The sequence below is a fragment of the Triticum aestivum genome, chromosome 4A (genome assembly GCF_018294505.1).
Source record: "Triticum aestivum cultivar Chinese Spring chromosome 4A, IWGSC CS RefSeq v2.1, whole genome shotgun sequence".
In the NCBI taxonomy this organism is placed as follows: domain Eukaryota; kingdom Viridiplantae; phylum Streptophyta; class Magnoliopsida; order Poales; family Poaceae; genus Triticum; species Triticum aestivum.
Genome location: NC_057803.1, coordinates 660,107,042 through 660,115,041, shown reverse-complemented (window position 1 = coordinate 660,115,041; position 8,000 = coordinate 660,107,042).

Here is an 8,000-nt window from a genome sequence, read left to right as displayed (position 1 = left end):
CTCTAATAACTTCGACATGAGGGGGGGTCGATATACCCCCTCCCCGATAACGTCGACATGAGGAGGGGGTCAAGGGTTGAGGGTTCGAGGGTTCTAGGGTCGAGGGTCGAGGGTTCGAGGGTCGTCAAGGGGCCGAGGGTTTGAGGGTCGAGGGTCGTCGAGGGGTCGAGGGTTGTCGAGGGGTCGAGGATCGCCGAGGGGTCGAGAGGTTGCCTAGTTTCAAAGTATTGAAGAAATCCATGGCTTCATCATTAGCCGGAAGTAACCGGGGCATGATGGTACAAAGTTCTCCAAAGTTGTTCTGGAACGGAGTCCCGGATAGGATAATTCGCCTTTTGGTATGAATTTCAGTAAATGCCTTCCAAATAGCGATATTCGGAAGGCTCTTGCTGAACTTTGTACCAAAAAGCGAATTATCCTATCTGGGACTCCGTTCCAAAACAACTTTGGAGAGCTTCGTAGCATCATGCACCTGGTACTTTCGCCTAATGATGAAGACATGATTTTGTTGAATCCTTTGACACTAGACAAACGTCAGACAATCATGAGAGAGGCGGTCGATATACCCCTGCTACGTCTTGAGCTTGCGTTGGTTTTCCTCGAAGAGGAGAGGGTGATGCAACACAGTAGCGTAAGTATTTCCCTGAGTTTTTGAGAACCAAGGTATCAATCCAGTAGGAGGCTCCTCAACAAGTCCCATGAACCTACACAAACAAACAAAGAACTCGCAACCAACGCGACAAAGGGGTTATCAATCCCTTCACGGCCACTTGCGAAAGTGAGATCTGATAGAGATAGTATGATAAGATAAATATATTTTTGGTATTTTATAATATAGATGCAAAAAAAGTAGATTGGAAGCAAATATGATAAGAGATAGACCCGGGGGCCATAGGTTTCACTAGTGGCTTCTCTCAAGAGCATAAGTATTACGGTGGGTGAACAAATTACTGTCAAGCAATTGATAGAAAAGCAAATAATTATGACGTTATCTAGGCATGATCATGTATATAGGCATCACATCCGCAACAAGTAGACCGACTCCTGCCTGCATCTACTACTATTACTCCACACATCGACCGCTATCCAGCATGCATCTAGAGTATTAAGTTCATAAGAACAGAGCAACGCATTAAGCAAGATGACATGATGTAGAGGGATAAACTCAAGCAATATGATATAAACCCCATCTTTTTATCCTCGATGGCAACAATACAATACGTGTCTTGCAACCCTTTCTATCACTAGGTAAGAACACCGCAAGATTGAACCCAAAGCTAAGCACTTCTCCCATGGCAAGAAAGATCAATCTAGTAGGCCAAACCAAACCGATAATTCGAAGAGACTTGCAAAGATAACTCAATCATATAAAAGAATTCAGAGAAGATTCAATTATTATCCATAGATAAATCTGATCATAAACCCACAATTCATTGGATCTTGACAAACACACCGCAAAAAGAGATTACATTGAATAGTTCTCCACAAGAGAGGGGAAGAACATTGTATTGAGATCCAAAAAGAGAGAAGAAGCCATCTAGCTAATAACTATGGACCCGTAGGTCTGTGGTAAACTACTCACAACTCATAGGAGGGGCAAGGATGTTGATGTAGAAGCCCTCCGTGGTGGATTCCCCCTCCGACAGAACGCCAGCGACGGCTCCAAGATGGGATCTCGCGGATACAGAAGGTTACGACGGTGGAAATTGTATTGTGGTTGCTCCCTGGATGTTTTCAGGGTACGTAGGCTTATATAGGAGGAAGAAGTACGTCGGTGGATGCCCGAGGGGCCCACGAGACAGGGGGCGCGCCCTATAGGGGGGGCGCCCTCCTATCTCGTGGAGGCTCCGGCTGCTTCTTGACTTGCACTCCAAGTCCAGTGGATCACGTTCGTTCCAAAAATCACGCTCCTGAAGGTTTCATTCCATTTGAACTCCGTTTGATATTCCTTTTCTTCGTAATACTGAAATAGGCAAAAAAACAGTAATACGGGCTGGGCCTCCGGTTAGTAGGTTAGTCCCAAAAATGATAATAATGTATAAAATAAAGCCCATAAACATCCAAAACAGGTAATATAATAGCATGGAACAATCAAAAATTATAGATACGTTGGAGACGTATCAAGCATCCCCAAGCTTAATTCCTGCTCGTCCTCGAGTAGGTAAATGATAAAACAGAATTTTTGATGTGGAATGCTACCTAGCATAATTCTCAATATAATTTTCTTTATTGTGGCATGAACGTTCAGATCCAAATGATTCAAGATAAAAGTTCATATTGACAAAAGAAATAGCAATACTTCAAGCATACTAATAAAAGCAATCATGTCTTTTCAAAATAACATGGCTAAAAAAAGTTCATCCCTACAAAATCATATAGTTAGGCTATGCTTCATTTTCGTCACATAAAGATGTTCCCAACTTCTATACCCACGATGACAAGCCAAGCAATTGTTTCGTACTTAAATAATCTCAAACTTTTTCAACCTTCACACAATACATGAGCATGAGCCATGGATATAGCACTATGGGTGGAATAGAATATGATGATGGGGATTGTGTGGAGAAGACAAAAAAGGAGAAAGTCTCACATTGACAAGGATAATCAACGGGCTATGGGAATGCCCATCAATTGATGTCAACATGAGGAGTAGGGATTGCCATGCAACAGATGCACTAGAGCTATAAATGAATGCTCAACAAAAGAAAACTAGTGGGTGTGCATCCAACTTGCTTGCTCACGAAGACCTAGGGCATTTGAGGAAGCCCATCATAGGAATATACAAGCCAAGTTCTATAATGAAAAATTCCCACTAGTATGAAAAAGACAACTTATGAGACTCACTACATGAAGAACAAGGTGCTACTTTGAAGCACAATATATGAGACTCAATAAAGAACAAGGTGCTACTTTGAAGCGCAAGTGTGGAAAAAGAGATAGTAGCATTGCTACTTTGAAGCACAAGGAGGTTTATGTGTGATAGAGCGTATCATATCACGGGGTTTGGATGCACCGGCGAAGTTTGCACCAACTCTCAAGGTGAGAAAGGGCAATGCACGGTACCGAAGAGGCTAGCAATGATGGAAAGGTAAAAGTGCGTATAATACATGGACTCAACATTAGTCAAAAGAACTCATATACTTATTGCAAAAATTTAGAAGTCATCAAAAACCAAGCACTACGCGCATGCTCCTAGGGGGATAGATTGGTAGGAAAAGACCATCGCTCGTCCCCGACCGCCACTCATAAGGATGCACAAGCGAGGTACACTTCATGCTTCAAATTTGTTACACAACTTTAACTATACGTGCATGCTATAGGACTTTCTAACTTCAACATAAGCATTCTTCAAATTCATAATCACCCAACTAGCATGACTTTAATATCACTACCTCCCTATCTCAAAACAATCATCAAGTATCAAGTTGATCATAGCATCCAATTCACTTCCTATGATAGTTTTTATTATACCCAACTTGGATGCTCATCATTCTAGGACCGATTTATAACCATAGCAAATACCATGCTATTCTAAAAGACTCTCAAAATAATGTAAGTGAAGCATGAGAGACTAGCAATTTCTTCAAAATTAATCCACCGCCATGCTCTAAAAGATATAAGTGAAACACTAGAGCAAAAATTATCAAGCTCAAAAGATATAAGTGAAGCACATAGAGTATTCTATCAATCCTAAGCAAATAGGCTTCTCCAAAAAGGTGTGTTACAGCAAGGATGATTGTGGTAAACTAACAAGCAAAGACCAATATAATACAGGACGCTCCAAGCAAAACACATATCATGTAGCAAATTAAAATGTAGCTCCAAGTAAAGTTACCAATGAACGAAGACGAAAGAGGGGATGCCTTCCGGGGGCATCCCCAAGCTTAGGTTTTTGGCTATTCTTGAATATCATGGGGTGCCTTGGGTATCCCCAAGATTAGGCTCTTGCCACTCTTTATTCCATAGTCCATAAAAGCTTTACCCAAAACTTGAAAACTTCACAACACAAAACTCAACAAGAAATCTTATAAGCTCCGTTAGTGAAAGAAAACAAAACCACCACATAAGGTACTGTAATGAACTCATTCTTTATTTATATTGGTGTTAAACCTACTGTATTCCAACTTCTCTATGGTTTATAAACTATTTTACTAGCCATAGATGCATTAAAATAAGCAAACAACACACGAAAAATAGAATCTGTCAAAAACAGAACAGTCTATAGCAATGTGTAACTAACGCAAACTTATGGAACTCTAAAAATGCTACCAAAAGAGGACGTCATACACAATTTTTTTATTGAACAGCAGCAAAAATAATCAATGCAAAAGCTCGTTCCTGTGATTTATTGAATTGTTTCTCGTGAGCGCAAAGTTTCTGTTTTTTCAGCAGAATCAAAGAAACTCATATCATTGGTTATCCTATAGGTTCTACTTGGCACAAACACTAAATAAAACATGAAAACACATCTAAACAGAAAGTATAAACAAAATTTAACACTAAACAGGAACAAAAACAAAAAACACAAAGAAAATTGGGATGCCTCCCAACTAGCGCTATCGTTTAACGCCCCTAGCTAGGCATAAAAGAAAAGATAGATCTAAGGAGTGCCATCTTTGGCACTTGATTCATAGGTAGCACGCATGATAGATTCATAATGTAATTTGACTTTCTTTCTTGGAAAGTTCTCCATGCCTTTCTTTAATGAAAATTGAAATCTAATATTCCCTTCCTTCATATCAATAATCGCACCAATCGTTCTAAGGAAAGGTCTACCAAGAATAACACGGCAAGAAAGATTGCAATCTATATCAAGAATGATAAAATCAACGGGCACCAAATTTCTATTTGCAATAATAAGGACATCATTGATCCTTCCTATTGGCTTTTTAATGGTGGAATCCGCAAGGTGCAAATTTAAAGAGCAATCATCAAGATCATGGAAACATAGAATATCACATAAAGTTTTCGGAATCGTGGAAACACTAGCACCCAAATCACACAAAGCAAAACACTCATAATCTTTAATTTTAATCTTTATAGTAGGTTCCCACTCATCATTAAGTTTTCTAGGTATAGAAACTTCCAAATTAAGTTTTTCATCATAAGATTGCAACAAGGCATCAACGATATGTTTAGTAAAAGCTTTATTTTGACTATAAGCATGTGGAGAATTAACAACGGATTGCAACAAGGAAATACAACTTTCTAAAGAACAATTATCATAATCAAATTCCTTGAAATCCGAGATAGTGGGTTCGATGTTATTTAAAGTTGTGACTTCTTTAATCTTACTTTTACCAAATTAGCATCAAGATCTAAAAACTCCGAATTTTTGGGACGCCTTCTAGGTAAAGTTGACTCATCATCAGTCCCATAGTTATCAAAATTCATATTGCAAAATATAGATCTAATAGGGGACACATCAATAACTTTGAGATCTTCATCATTATTTTCATGGAAACTAGAAGAACACGCTTTTATAAAGCTTTCTTTCTTAGAACGCAATCTAGCGGTTCTTTCTTGCACACATCAACGGAAATTCTCATTGCTTTGAGAGACTCATTGATATAATGCTTAGGAGAAGAAGATATAATTTTAAGAGAATCAACATCAAGCGAAAGTCTATCAACGTTCCTAGCCAAATCAACAACTTTGAGCAATTTTTCTTCAAGCAAAGCATTAAAATTCTTTTGAGAAATAATAAATTCTTTCACACTATTCTCAAAATCAGAGGGCATCTTATTAAAATACCATAAGAATTATTTTAGGAATTTCCACAATTATTAGAGGAATTACTAGGGAACGGTCTAGCATTAAAGTTTCCTCTATAAGCATTGTTTCCAAAACTATTCCCACCAACAAAATTTACATCCATAGATTCATTATTATTCTCAATCAAAGTAGACAAAGGCATATTATTAGAACCAAGAGGAGTATTTTTAGTAGCAAACAATTTCATAAGTTCATCCATCTTTCCACTCAAAACATTGATTTCTTCTATAGCATGCACTTTTTTACTAGAAGATCTTTCGGTGTGCCATTGAGAATAATTAGCCATAATATTATCAAGAAGTTTTGTAGCATCTCCTAAAGTGATTTCCATAAACGTGCCTCCGGCGGCCGAATCTAAAAGATTTCTAGAAGCAAAGTTCAAACCGGCATAAAATTTTTGTATGATCATCCATAAATTCAAACCATGAGTAGGGCAACTGCGAATCATCAATTTCATTCTTTCCCAAGATTGGGCAACATGCTCATGATCAAGTTGTTTAAAATTCATAATATTGTTCCTAAGAGTGATGATCTTAGCAGGAGGAAAATACTTAGAGATAAAAGCATCTTTGCACTTGTTCCAAGAATCAATACTATTTTTAGGCAAAGACGAAAACCAAACTTTAGCACGATCTCTAAGTGAAAACAGAAATAACTTCAATTTAACAATATCATTATACGTATCTTTCTTCTTTTGCATATCACACAAATCAACAAAATTGTTTAGATGAATAGCGGCATCTTCACTAGGAAGGCCGGCGAATTGATCTTTCATAACAAGATTCAGCAAAGCAGTATTGATTTCACAAGACTCAACATTATTAAGAGGAGCAATCAGAGTACTAAGGAAATCATTATTATTGGTATTCGAGAAATCACACAATTTGGTATTATCTTGCGCCATGACAACATGTAATCCAACACACAAGCAAACATAAAAAGGCAACAAAAAAGAGAGAGGAGATTGGGAAAGAGAGGGCGAATAAAACATCAAGGTGAAGTGGGGGAGAGGAAATCGAGAGGCAAATGGCAAATAATGTAAATGCGAGGGAGATGAGTTTGTGATGGGTACTTGGTATGTCTTGACTTGAGCGAAGACCTTCGCCGACAACGGCGCCAGAAATCCTTCTTGCTACGTCTTGAGCTTGCGTTGGTTTTCCTCGAAGAGGAGAGGGTGATGCAGCACAATAGCGTAAGTATTTCCCCGAGTTTTTGAGAACCAAGGTATCAATCAAGTAGGAGGCTCCTCAACAAGTCCCACGAACCTACACAAACAAACAAAGAACTCGCAAACAACGTGACAAAGGGGTTGTCAATCCCTTCACAGCCACTTGCGAAAGTGAGATCTGATAGAGATAGTATGATAAGATAAATATATATTTGATATTTAATAATATAGATGCAGAAAATAAAGATGCAAATAAAAGTAGATTGGAAGCAAATATGATAAGAGATAGACCCGGGGGCCATAGGTTTCACTAGTGGCTTCTCTCAAGAGCATAAGTATTACGGTGGGTGAACAAATTACTGCCAAGCAATTGATAGAAAAGCGAATAATTATGACGTTATCTAGGCATGATCATGTATATAGGCATCACGTCCGCAACAAGTAGACCGACTCCTGCCTGCATCTACTACTATTACTCCACACATCGACCGCTATCCAGCATGCATCTAGAGTATTAAGTTCATAAAAACAGAGTAGCGCATTAAGCAAGATGACATGATGTAGAGGGCTAAAATCAAGCAATATGATATAAACCCCATCTTTTTATCCTCGATGGCAACAATAAAATACGTGTCTTGCAACCCTTTCTGTCACTGGGTAAGAACACCGCAAGATTGAACCCAAAGCTAAGCACTTCTCCCATGGCAAGAAAGATCAATCTAGTAGGCCAAACCAAACCGATAATTCGAAGAGACTTGTAAAGATAACTCAATCATATAAAAAAATTCAGAGAAGATTCAATTATTATCCATAGATAAATCTGATCATAAACCCACAATTCATCGGATCTTGACAAACACACCGCAAAAAGAGATTACATCGAATAATTCTCCACAAGAGAGGGAAAGAACATTGTATTGAGATCCAAAAAGAGAGAAGAAACCATCTAGCTAATAACTATGGATCCATAGGTCTGTGGTAAACTACTCACAACTCATAGGAGGGGCAAGGATGTTGATGTAGAAGCCCTCCGTGGTGGATTCCCCCTTCGGCAAAA